This window comes from Aedes albopictus, chromosome 1 (assembly GCF_035046485.1).
Source record: "Aedes albopictus strain Foshan chromosome 1, AalbF5, whole genome shotgun sequence".
NCBI lineage: Eukaryota > Metazoa > Arthropoda > Insecta > Diptera > Culicidae > Aedes > Aedes albopictus.
In genome coordinates this window covers 56773211-56786743 of record NC_085136.1, presented here as the reverse complement: position 1 = coordinate 56786743, position 13533 = coordinate 56773211, and the positions used below count along the sequence as shown (strand labels likewise).

The following is a 13533-nucleotide window of genomic DNA, read 5'->3' as shown; positions in this document are numbered from 1 at the left end:
AACAGCAGTGCAGTACTCCAGCTAGTGCTCTAAGCCGGATCAAGCGAAGTCCTCCGAACCGAGCCAAGGCACACACAGTCGTAAAAGAGGATTACGGTTTTCACTTGAAAGAAATTGGATGCAAATAGCGAAAACAGTGCGAGCGAATGCGGTTTTTCGACGACGAGGACGATGACGTGACGTTCTGTGTCTGTATCACTCTTTATTCCGAGTTTGAAAGAGAGTTCTCGCCGACGTTCGTGTCAAACAGAGGAGGCGGCGATTGCGACGGCGGTGATTGGCGTGGCATGAGAACTGCTCCGTGTGACGAAGTAGGCGATGCGTGAAAATGTGTCAGGAGGTAACAAAAGGGGAGTTTTTTCCTTGACGATTATAAAAGAAAACGATTTCGAGCAAACGATGTTGAGGTTGAATTCTTTCGGAACGGATTTATCTGAAATGTAAACTGTTTGCATTGGGAGCGATTGGGAAGTTTTATTTTTTTTTTCAAATGTTAGGGTGAGTGCAAAGACTTGTTAGTTGGCTAGGAAGCTTTAAGGAGATACCGAGAGGTACTCATGAGATAAAAACAGTACTACTGTTTACGTCGTAAGTTGAAAAAAAAATCAAGCTTTTTTCAGGCATAACTTGATTTTGCTATTAAATCTCCAATCAATCAGTTGCAAAGCCTACCATGCTTTATTTTATCATCACAAAATAACCCAGCTGCAGTTTTTTCAAACCACCAACAGCTTTTGCTCTTCGAAATGAACAACAATACTTGGTTGATTTAATTAAATCCACCCACCACGCGGATGCGACACAGTCCCCATGAGTGAACACACCCCTACCACACCAACATCACCGCACCAATCGTGTTCTCACGTTCCGCTCGCACGGTCTCGCCACGAACCGGTCTGTATACCTACAGCACTCCATTCACGGAAACTGACAAAATAAATTTATTGCCACCATTCATTTTGGTTTTCCGGCGGTACCGGTACTAGCCCGGCTACCGCAACAACTACAGCACAGGCTGCCTGTAGCAAGGACGTGGCCAACAAAAGGAGGTGGGTGCCGTCGCGAGTGTGATTGTGAGCGCGCGCGACAATAACAATAGAAGGGCAACGAGCGTGACGACGAGATCCAGATCCAAGTACACCCTTAAATGAAACAACACAGCGCACGAGTAACTTTCACGCAGCGAGCAAAAAGACAAAAGAATTTTCACGCAGATTTGTGTAACACCGGATCAGCACATTTTTTGTGTTGATCCGGTGTTACACAAATCTGCGTGAAAATTCTTTTGTCTTTTCGGTCGCTGCGTGAAAGTTACTCGTTGCGCTGTGTACATCGAGTTCTGCGTGTAGTCTGCTGCGCGACCCCAATCAAGCGTCTCCCGCTCATGCCTTTCTGTTTCTGTCTCTCTCTGATCGGAAGCTCTCGCCTGCATGTGAATCCAATAAACATGTGCTTTTGTAGCTGCTCATTGCCTGCTGCGACCCACCCGCACTGCCATCTACCATTACCCAGGGGGATGACGAAGGGCCGAAATCATCTACCCAGCATTCGATTAAACATGGCGTCCAATGTTTTTGTTTTGATTGCTTAATTCATGGAAAAAATGCGCTGGAAACATCGACACTGCTTCGTTGCTACATATAATATCGTGCAAAGTGATAAAGAAAAAGAAACAATCATCAAAAATAACAAGTTCGTTCGAAATGTGTAATTTCCGAAATAAGCACTAGCAACACACGAGCCACACACCCGAAAATCAGGAACAAGTTAGGGTAAACCGACCAGAAAGTGGGTACCAAAACGCGCCGTACCAAAAACGATGATGGGTGAAGCGGCGATGTACCGAGTTTGACAGCTGTGTCACCCCACTGCCATTACCAGAGTTTCAGACCATACCTACCTAGCAGTAGCCGAGAATGAATGGGATCGGGTCAATCGGATCTCGGCTTCTCTGTAGGTACGGCGCGAAATACGAGCACTGAATGCTAATTAGCATTTCAAAAGCTTTGCCGGCCGGAGCAAAAACAAGTTTTTCCTTTGCGTCGTGCGCCGCCAGCGATGTTCGCTTTTCCACATTCGAACAATGTCTGGCGTCTATACATACATCTCCTGAACAGGGTGGTAATCCGTGGGAAATGCTCGTTTGAGGTAAAATTCTTCTAAATAAATGTAACTACACAGCAAAAAATAAATGCAACCCGCTCGATGTAACTCATTTCGATGTACTAAATAATCAATGTAATCACGATTCCTATGTACGATTACATCGTTTTGATGTAAAATCTTTTGTTCTTATGTGTACAACGTCCGATGTAATATTCATGCAACCGACGCGACGTATTGATCGGGTTGCAGCAGTTCAGATGTAATATTACACAACAGTTTTTTCTGTGTATAAACGTTTCGAACTTTAAAATCAGTTATTTAGAAAAGCTACATCACGTCATCACGTGGGGTTCGGCTTCTTAGCCGTGTATTTTGCGTCGATTATTTTTTTTTATCCCACGTTTCGATCCGGGATGGGGCCTTCTTCAGGGCCTAAAATTTTATTTTTATTTATTTTGTTTTGTACAACACGTTGAAAAATTTTGCTTTTTGTATTCAGCATTAGCGTGCTGCTTTTGGGTGAACTATAAACTTACTCGATATTATAAAAACAAAATAACTTCTTCTTCTTCTTCTTTTATGGCTCTACGGTCCCACTGGGACTTGGCCTGCCTCGCTTCAACTTAGTGTTATTTGAGCAATTCCACAGTTATTAATTGAAGGGCTTTCTTTGCCTGCCATTGCATGAATTTGTTTATTGTGAGGCAAGTACATTGATACACTATGCCCAGGGAGTCGAGAAAATTTTCTCGACCGGAACGGGAATCGAACCCGCCGTCTCCGGATTGGCGATCGATAGCCTTAACCACTAGGCTAACTGGAGACCCGCTGGCTAACTGGAAAACGTTGGTAGCTGAAGGGAAGCTATATTACAGCTATCATATTGAGCTTGAGCTTGAGCTTGATTGACCGCCCGCAGTTGCTACTCCAGTATCGCCAGATCAGCTACACTCACACAAGGAACCAATGAGATAGCTGCCTGGGACTAACAGTCATCTTTCAGTGTGTGAGCGTTGGTGGTCTTGTATTTTTAGGCGACAATGGCGCCTGCTGCGTTAGGTTGCTGGTCAATGGGGAAGGGGAGGGAAGTGATGATTGCAATCGCTTGTCCACATCAGGCCGTTGAATCCTCTGCGCCTGCACAAGGTCATGCGGATGTTGGTGTGTTGGTGGGAAATGTTTATTTTTGGCACATGGATCATGCATTGGTGCAAGGGTGCCAGGCGTAAAGCGAGGGGTAAAGTGAGTGTATGAAGATTACTGTGAAGCGACACAGTCCGCTTGGTTGCATAACTTGTAGGCGTTATATGATAGATTGACACTGTGCTGTGATGGAAGATGGAAGGAAGGGAAACGGCTTGTTTTCAATGCGTTTCTGGTTCTAGCGATCGCTACGAACATACGGATATACATGAGATGTATATGTAGGAGAGAGAGAGAGTGAGAGAGAAAGTAGATAGAAAGATACAAAGTAGGAGGAAAGGGACGAGCCAGGGATTGAACCCAGGACCTTCTGCATATGAATCAGAAGCGGTAGCCACTAGACCACCAAACTCGTCTTGCTATATTACAGCTATCATATTGAACAAGAAATCAGTTTTAATAATCACAATTTGCTAGTCTTAAATTGTTAAAAACACTGACAAACAGACTTCATACTCTACTCACTCTAGTGTAGAATTAGCATTTAAGTTAAAATACACAATAAAAAAAATCTACTCACTCTCCATCGAATCATCGATCACTGTTTTAACTGTTGATTAAATTGTTTGGTAGGTGATCGATCAATTGACCACTCGCGGCACTCACATCGTTTTTGCTCCAAAAGAATTTTCACCTAGTTCAAGGTTGCAAAGGAGTTATAAGATGGCCATAAGGACGTTTCAGAGGATACTCGGGATTTGCGGAGGACTCCTCAGGTTTTCTGGTGTGCTCCAGGGCTTCAACCCTTCCGTTACCAACCCCCCCTAACGAGAGTGCGAAAAACACTCTTTTCGTTATAACTTTTTCGTTTTTCAATATTTTTCAACCAAATTTTGACACAAGAAGCGGGTATCCTTCTAGTTTAGGGATTTTTCAGGGATTTTTGGAATGGCCACCTGGTTTCGGAGTTATTCCGGAATTAGAATGGGTCATTGGAATTGGCCATATTGCATAAAGTGAATTTTCGATATGAGAACAGTTTAGTTTTTAGACCTAAATGAACTAGAATGATAGAAACATATGTCTGGAAGTTCATACCGGTCATTAAGAGCCTTGGAACCAGTTTCACGGATGTTCCGGGGAACCAGTTCCCCGGTACCATCATGTGGCATATCAAACTTCATGATTTTGAAAGTTATAGCATATTATTACGATGATTGGCCATTTAGAAAACATTTGGACATTTTGGAATCGGTTTACCGATTTTCCGTAATCCAGTTCCGGGGCAAAGTTTTGGAAATGGTGCAATACTGTCATTTGGAATTTCAAACATCGCGGTTTTCAAAATACACCATTATGTGCTAGTTTTGCGTTGTATGGAATATTTCCGGCCATTTTGGAACCGACAAACTGATTACCGGGAAATGATTCTAGCGGTTCCGGATTCCATTTTTCGAATGTGAACGAAACAGTATCATGCGACACCTCGAATTTCGTGGTTTTTCAAGATACATCATTCTGAGCTGTTTTTGTGTTATCCAAAATACTTCCTCCTGGTATTACTTCAAGGATTTCTCCATGGGTTTTTCAAGGAATACCTCTATCGATTCTTCCAGTGAATTCTCTAGGTATTCCTTCATGGATTCCTCCCGATATTTCTTCAATATGCTTCTCTTGGGATTTTCCAGGCATCCCTGAAGATTCACCAGACATTTTTGCAGAGATTCCTCCAGCACCCCCTCCTAGGATTATTCTAGAAATTCCTACTATGATACCTCCCGCAATTCTTCTAGGGATTTCTCTCGAGATTTATATTGGGTTTTTTTTTCAGGAATTCTTGGTGAGGTTATTCAAGACATTCTTCTTGTGATTCTTCCAGAAGTTTCTCCGGCGATTCCTCCAGGAATTCCTTCAGAGATTTTGGCCTAGGATTTCTCGAGAAATCCCTCATAGGTTTCCTCCAAGAACTCGTTTCGGCCTACCTCCAAGAATTGATTGCCTGCCATTTTTTCAGGGACTCTTTCAAGGATTTCTCCAGAATACTTCTAAAGATTATTCCAGGGATTTCTGTAGGCATTTCTCTTGGTATATATTCAAAGAACATCTTTTAGGATTCTTCCAAGCATTCCTTATGGGATTTCACACGATAATTTTCTAGTAATACCTACTAGTTTTTAGAAAAAAAAAACACTATAAATATCACCAGAGGCATTCCTGAAAGTATCCCAGCAAAAATGTTAAGAGAAATCCATAGAGGTTTTCCTGAAGGTATCACAGTAAAACTTTTTGGAGAAGGCCTAGCAGGCATTCCTGGAAGAATCAAAATAGGATTCGCTTGTGGAATCCCAGCTGGAGCTCCAGGAGGAATTCCATGGGATTTTTTTTTGAAATATCCCACGATAAAGTCTGTGTAGTAATTTCTCGAGGAAATACCAAAGCAACTTCTGGATGAATCGTGGAAAGATTGCCTTGAATCGTCTCAAAAGTTTTCGAAGGAACCTCAGGTGAAATTATAAGAAGAAACCCTAGATGATTTCCGAGAGGTATTACAGTTAAAATTTCTGGATGAGTCCTAGGAGGAGTTGTTGGAAAAAACATTGGTTTGAGGAATCCAGCAGGAACTCTTTCAGGAAGGCCAATAGGAGCTCCTGGAGGAATCCCTTGAGAAATTTATGAGGGAATCTTTCGATAAAATTTCTTGGATAAAATTACATGGAGGAATTTCCGGAGGAACTTCAGGAAGAATCTTTGGAAAAATCTTTGAAGGAATTCTTAGAAGGATTCTGGGATTTATCATTGTGTGAATGTCAGCAGAAGTTTTAGGAGGAATTGCTGAAGGAAGCTATGCAGGACTTTCTTAAGAAACCCCATCGAGAATTCCTGGAGAAATCCAAAGAAAAATTCCTTGAAAAAACATCGGGATATCTAGAGAAGTCCCTGGAAGAACCGGTAGAGGTATTCTGGAGGAACTCATAGAGAACGCCCTGTAGAAATCACAGGAGGAAATGCTGAAAAAATATCACGAAGATATCCCGGAAGTAATCCAGCAAGAATGCCAGGATAAAATCCTATAGGAATTACTAGAAGAACTCCTGGAGGTACCATAGTTTAAATTTCTGAGAAAGGAATTGTTGGAAGAACCGCAGGAGAAGTCGGTTGAGGAATCTTTGGAGGAAGGTCATGAGGAGTTTCTGCAGGTATTTCATGAGGAATTTCTGGAAAAGTGTTTGGATTAAATCTCTGGAGGAATTCCTGGATGATTCGTTGGAGAAATCCCCGGATGAATAACCGAAGAAATTACGGCAAGAATTCCAGGAGGGTTGCCTGGCAGGATCCCAGCAAAAAAGCCATGAGAAAGCTCTAGAAGAATCCCTAGCAGAATTTTCGAAGTTTCACAGTTAGAATTTCTGGAGGAGTCCAAGCAAGAATATTTGGAAGAACCGCAGGAAGAGTTTGTTGATGAATTCCGGCTGAAATTTCTGGAGGAAAGTCACGAGGAGCTCCTAGAGGAATCCCATGAGAATTAGTGATGGAATCCCGCGATAAAATTTCTAAATGAATTCCTAGCAGAATCACCGGAGGAAATTTTGCAGAATGTTCAAAATATTGCCTTGAATAATCCCAGCAAATATTCTTGAATAAATAAAACAAGAAATCATTAGAAAAATTCTAGAAGAACTCCTGAAGGTAGTAATGAAGACAAGAACTTTTGGGGGAGTCCTAGAAGGAGTTGTTGGCAGAACCACAGTTGCAACTGCTTAAGAGATCCCAGCTGGAATTCCTGAATAAAATCTCTGAAGACGTTCCTGGAGCAATCACCGGAAGAACTTCTGGAAAATCTAAGATGATATTCCCCCACAAACTTCTTATGGGAATCCTCCATGAGCTCCTTTTGGCTTTCCTGGAGGAGTTCCAGCTAGATTCGTCTAAGCGATTCCTGCTGTGGTTCTTCCTGCAATTTCTCCCAGGACTCATCCAGAATTTTTTACTGTAATACCTAATTCTTCTAGGGTTTCTTCTTATAATTTCTCTTGAGGTTCCTTCAAAAACTCTTGGGATGATTCAAGGCAATCTTTCTAAGTTTCTTCCAGAAGTTCCTTTGGTGTTTCCTCGAGTAATTACTCCAGCTAACTCTATCCTGGGATTTCTCCGAAAATTTCCCATGGAATCCCTCCTGGAGCTCCAGCTGGGATTCAACAAGCGATTCCTACTGTGTTACTTTCAGGAATACCCTCTATGACTCCTTCAGAAAGTTTTATTGTGATACCTGCAGGAAAATCTCTATGGATTTCTCTTGACATTCTTGCTGGGTTTCTTTCCAGTAGTCTTCCTAGGATACTTCCAAAAATGCCCCTGGTGATACATACTTCTAGTGATTTTTTCAAAGACTAGTAGGTATTACTAGAGAATTCTCTTGTGAAATTCCATAAGGAATACTTGGAGGAATTCTAAAAGATGTACTTTGAATATATTCCAAGAGGAACGCCTAGAGCAATCCCAGGAATAATCTTATGAAAATGATAGCAAAATTTCTCAGGAATCCATTGTTTCTTTGTGAAGGTAATTTCATAAGCTTCAATCGCTAAAATTTCTGGAATGCACTTTTTTTTCGTTGCTGAGTTATGGCCAATTTTTGTGAAAAATAATCATATAGTATAGGTGAACCCGCCGTCTCCAAATTGGCGATACCTAGCCTTCACCACTAGGCTAACTGGAGACCCTAAAGGTTTACAATACCCAAATGTAATGGTCCTACGTCAATTCATATTAAAAAAAATCTCGTTGTGAGTTTCGGACAAGACACCCCTTAATGTCCGTACAAGTTTGCAATGCAAACTTTGCATATATTAACTTGTTCCGTAGAACATGTAGAAAATGAGGGCACCTGTCACACAATGCAATGGTTCATTGGCAGTATTTAACTGGAAAAAATATTTACGCCTAAATCATTAGTTATGGCTATATGCTGTCTTCGGAAAAGTTTCTTCATATTTTTTGAACATTTTTTTGCGATAATGTGAAATTAGGTGTACCACCCTTCTCAACTTTGAAGAACATAGGTTCCCAAACTTCCCGCTTTTGGCAGCAGACGTAGTTTTCGCGACCCACCTTGTATGTTACAGTGAAATATTCTACTCTCGCGACCCCCTGGATGAAGGCTGGTGACCCCCCGGGGGGTCGCGAACCACAGTTTGGGAAACCATGTTGTAGAATATCTCATCGCTATATATGAAAATAAAGAAAAGATGACATTATGATTTTGAGAAAAATTTGGATCACCCTAATTTTACATTAGTGAAAAAGAAGCTCAAAAAATATGAAGAAACTTTCCTGAAGACAGCATACAGCTGAAACAGTTTAACTAATAATTTAGGCGTAAACTTTTTTTCCAGTTAAATATGACCCATGGACTAAGGGGGCATCCATAAAGTACGTCACGCTTAGAGGTGGGAGGGGGGGGGGGGGGTTCTGAAAAGTGTAACAAGCAATGCATTAAGTATAGGAAAAACCCGTACGAAGGGGGGAGGGGGGTTTAAAATTCCCATTTTTAGCGTGACGTACTAAATGGATGCCCCTTAATGGTGTTCACGGCTCAATCTTTTCGATTCCGATTCATGCTCTTTCAATCCAGCAACGTATGTCCTAGACTAATGCAAATTTTGAATTTTTCGCTCCCTTAGGCTGGCCCTTACGATGACAATTGGGGCTCTGATCATCCTACCATAAAATGAAATTATTATGATCAAAATTGACTGAGCACACGCCATTTAAAATTTGTATGGAAATTACTATGGGTTCATTTGCACAGGCTGTAGTATTTTTCTGTGAAGTCTTGAGAATCAATGGATGATTTCATGATTTCGTTATTTATAAGTGCTGGATGAAATTGCAGGAGGATTTTTAGATGAATTCTTTTTAGATGATATTCAGCAATTTCCACAGAGGATTCATCCAACAATACCCATCGTGAAATCCTCCAGAAACTACCACCACGGATTCCAACAGAAGCGCCCACCGGGTATTCCTTGAGGAGTTTCCACTGGGAATACTTCCAAGAACTCTTGCCGTAGATTTCTCTAGGAGTTCCCGCTGGGGAGAGCATCCGGAAATTCACCAAGAGTTCCTTCCAGAAATACACTAGGAGTTCCCACCGTGGATTCCTCCAGAACTTCCCTATTAGAATTCCTTCATGAGTTCCGGCAGAAGATTCTTCTAGAAGATTCCACCGGGAATTGTTCAAGGAATTTCCATCGGGAACTCCTCTAGGATTAAACAACGCGATTTCCTCCGGGAATTTCCACAGAGGATTCCTGCAGCACTCCCACCGCCAAATACAGAAACTATCACCGAGGATTCTTCCAGAGGCTCCCACCAAGGATGCTTCCAGGAGATCCCGCTGGGGACCCCTCCAAGAGATCCCGCTGAAGATTTCTTCAAAAGTTCCCACCGGGTATTCTTCCAGGAATCCTCGTTGAAGATTCCTTCAGGAGTTCTCACTGAAGATTCCTTCAACAGTTTCGCTGGGAATTTCTCAAGGAGCTCTCGCTGGGGAGTTTCTTCCGGAAATTCACTAAGAGTTCCCTCTGATAATTCCTCTAGGAGTTCCCCCCGCGAGTTCCTTCCAGGAATCAAGCATTCTTCAGCATTCTTCCTATAAAAACTCTTCGGAAATTCTTCCAGGAGTTCCTTCGAAAATTATTTCTGGAGTTGTTTGGAAATTTCTCCAAAATTTTTCGGAGAATTTCTTCACTAATTCTTTGAGAATTCCCGAAGGAACTCCTGGAGGAGTTCCCGCGGAACTCATGAATAAGTCCCTAAGAACTCCTGGGAAAATTTCCGTAATAGTTCTGGAAGAGTTCCATAAAAATCTTCTGAAAGTTTTCCAGAAGAAAGTTGAAAGTTCCCCTGATAATTCTTCCAGAAGTTCCCCCGGTGATTTCTGCAGTTTCCTTGGGAATTCTTCCAGGAATATCTCCGGGAATCCTTTCAGAAATTCCCCCAAGAATTCTACTAGTGGTTCCTCCGGAGATTTCTGTAGGAGTTTTTTTGAGAATTCTTTCAGGAGTTCCTCCAGGAGCTCTTCCGGGAATTCCACCAGGAGTTTCTCCGGAAATATCTGCAGGAGTTCCTCCAGAAATTCCTCTAGGAGTTCTTTCTGGAATTCCTCCTAGAATTCCTCTGGGAATTCCTCTAGAAGTTTTTTGTGGAATCCTCCAGAAGTTTTGGGGAGTTCTCCAAGAGTTTCTCCGGGATTTTTTCCAAGAGTTCCTCCAAGTAATCTTCCACGAGTTTCTCCAGGCATTCTCAAGGGGGAATTCCTCCGGGAATTTTTCCAGGAGTTTTCCCGGGAATTTTTTCAGGAGTTTTTCCAAGAATCCGTTCAGAAGTTCTTCCGGAGATTTCTGCAGGAATTCTTCCGGGAGTTCCTCCGGGAGTTCTAAAGGAGTTCTTCCGGTAATTTTTCAGGAGAAACTTCCGGAGGAGTTGGCTCGGGAATGCTTCCAGAAGTATCTTCAGGAATTCTTCCAGAAGTCCCTCCGGAAATTCTTCCAGGAGATCCCCCGGAGATTTTTCTTGGAGTTTCTTTGGGAATTCTTTCTGGAGTTCCTCTAAAAGTTTCTCCGAAAATGCTTCCAGGAGTTCCTCCGAGAATACCAGCTAGTTTCACCAAGAATTGTTCCAGGACCCAAGTAACAGAACAGGCTGAATAATAGTTTCTTAAGCTAAAATTTGCTTAAGAGTAGTTTGTTCCACTCTTGTGCAGCAAAAATGTTTGTAGGGGAGTTTCTCCAAGTATTTCCCAGGAGTTTTTTCGGATTTTTTTTCTAGGAATTCTCCAAGACTTCCTTCAGAAATCTCAAGGACTTCATCCGGAAATTCTTCCAGGGGTTTCTCTGGGTATTTTTCCAAAAGTTCCTCCAAAAATTATTCCAGGAGTTTCTCCGGAGATTTTTCTAGGAGCTTCTTTGGGAATTCTTTCTGGAGTTCCTCTAAAAGTTCCTCCAAAAATTCTTCCAGGAGTTCCTCCAGAGATTTCCACAGGAGTTTTTTTTTTCGGGAATTCTTTCAGGAGATCCTACAAAAGATCAGCTGAATATTCTTCCGGGAATACAACCAAAAGCTTTTCCGAGAATTCTTACAGGAGATCCTCCGAGATTTTTTCCACGAGTTTCTCCGGAGATTTCTGCAGGAGTTCTTTCTGGGAATTCCTCCAGAAGCTCCTAAGGGAATTCGTCCGGGAATTCCTCTAGGAGTTCCTCCGGCAAATCTTGCAGGGGTGTCCGTATATTCTTGTAGGAGTTCCTCTGGAAATTTTTCTAGGAATTCTCCAAGAGTTCCTCCAAGATATCTCCAGGAGTTTATCCGGAATTTTTTCCAGGGGTTTCTCCATGAATTCTTTCAGGAGTTTCTCCACGAATTCCTTGGAACAAAACAAGAATTTTGAACACCAGTGAAGTTGCCCTTAGATACCAGCGATACCGAAAAGTCTGTATTGTCATCGAACTGATACAGATTTATGGAAAAATGATCTGGTATCTCTACTCGCTTCATTGGAATTGGCTCAAATCGCTTTGTGGATTCTTCCACGTCAACAGAAGAAGTAACGCGGAAAGACATTGCTGTTGACATATTTGGCCAGATTTGTTTGTTTGATCTTTAAGATTGAAGACGCATTTTATCCCATTCTCTCCCACCTGTATGCAGTACAAAGAGAGGGTGGTGCAAGTGAGCTTCAAAAAGCGGGCGGCAAAAGCCCGCATCAGGGGGAAAAGTATTCCCGTCCGGTGAAATGGTTGAAAAATGAAGGATGAAGGCATGCGGGTGACGACGGTGCGGGCGTGATTGGAAAAGAGGGTGGAAGGATCTGCTTCACCGAATCCGGTGGGTATTTATTTACTCAATATTGCGTCGTTCACGATTAAACGGAAGCAAGCGGCACATTGTGGTGCGATGCGGCGTTCGCTCGGTGGTTGTTCGGCGCACAGTAGAGGATTTGGGGTGATGTGATGATGTGAGGGTATGAGGGGTTAATTGAAGGGAAGAATTCGGATAGCTTGGCTGCATTACGGAACGAAAGGTGTGATTTAGCGCTGCTGATTGGGAGTTGATTAGAGGGCTCGAATCAGTTTAGATTTAAACACCCTCAATCAGTGTGATAGTCGATACTCGACCGTACAGTGACCAAAATTAACGCTTGAACCATCAATACAAATTCTGGAAGATCAGAGATAAGGTAGCAATAGAGTTAAGCATTCAAGTTTTTATGAATAACGATTCGAGCTGCTTAAGAGTAACTTTCAAGCTGCTTAAGAGGCTTACTATGAGCTTTATTGGAACTTATGAGCGAAGTTTCGATATAGTTCAGTTTGAGCTTATAAGCAATATATTGAGCAGTTTGAAAGCTACTATCGATGCTCTTAGGAACTCTACGTAGTCTAATGTTGCCCTTGAGCATACTTTAACCTCTCAGGCAGCCAGAAAGGTCTGCTAGAAACTTAATTTTTATGGATTATGGATATTGTGAAAGATCAACAACATTCGAAATGTAAGGGCCTTGCGGCAAAACCACGGCAGTAGAAATTGAAGAATCACCATCGTGGCTGAAAACCGACGATTGGGATGATTGGTGGGAGGCAATCATCATTATTTGAACAACTCATCCCCCAAATGACCATCATTTACATCTACGCGCAGCCTGGTGGTGACCCCTTGGCATAGTAGGCCGACTAACAAAAAAAAAAGGCAAAACAGAAGCATTTTTATCTCTCCGCTCGATGATGATGAGGGGAAAAGTGGGCTTATTCAAACAAGTGAAGTGCTGGGAGCAGGGGCAGCAGCAGCCAAAAGCGCAGTGATGCCGGATTTCTGGCAATCGACTGAAAAGACGTGACGCTTTGACGGGACGTCAAAGTTGGCACCACTGGAAGTCAAAGTAGGCGCGTAAAAGAAACGATAAAAAAGAAGATGGATTTATGGAGGCAAAAATAGCCATGGCCCCGTCGCCGTATCATAATGGCTGATGGATTGTTTGCTAACCTTTTTGATGGCCATCCATTTCGGTTTCGTCCGTAGAAAGATGATGATGGGTGGTGCGGAGTGGCACGATGCCATTGTGGTTCGCCATTTTTACCATTATTATAACCCGGTTGTAAGTGATGTTCCTGCGTGTCTGTCTGTCTGTCTGTGCGTCGGCACGGGGTTTTGGTTTGTAGAGAAAACAACCCTAGCAGATGAGGTGGAAAAGCGTAAAACAAGTAAATGGACAACCTGCGAGGGTAATAA

At 42.4% G+C, this 13533-nt stretch overlaps 1 protein-coding gene across 2 annotated transcripts in view; it reads right to left on the bottom strand.

Moving 5' to 3' along the window:
* Positions 1-13533, bottom strand: part of LOC109427505 (uncharacterized protein DDB_G0290587) — a 792302-nt gene that overhangs the window by 48009 nt on the left and 730760 nt on the right. The gene's annotated exons all lie outside the window — the stretch shown is intronic.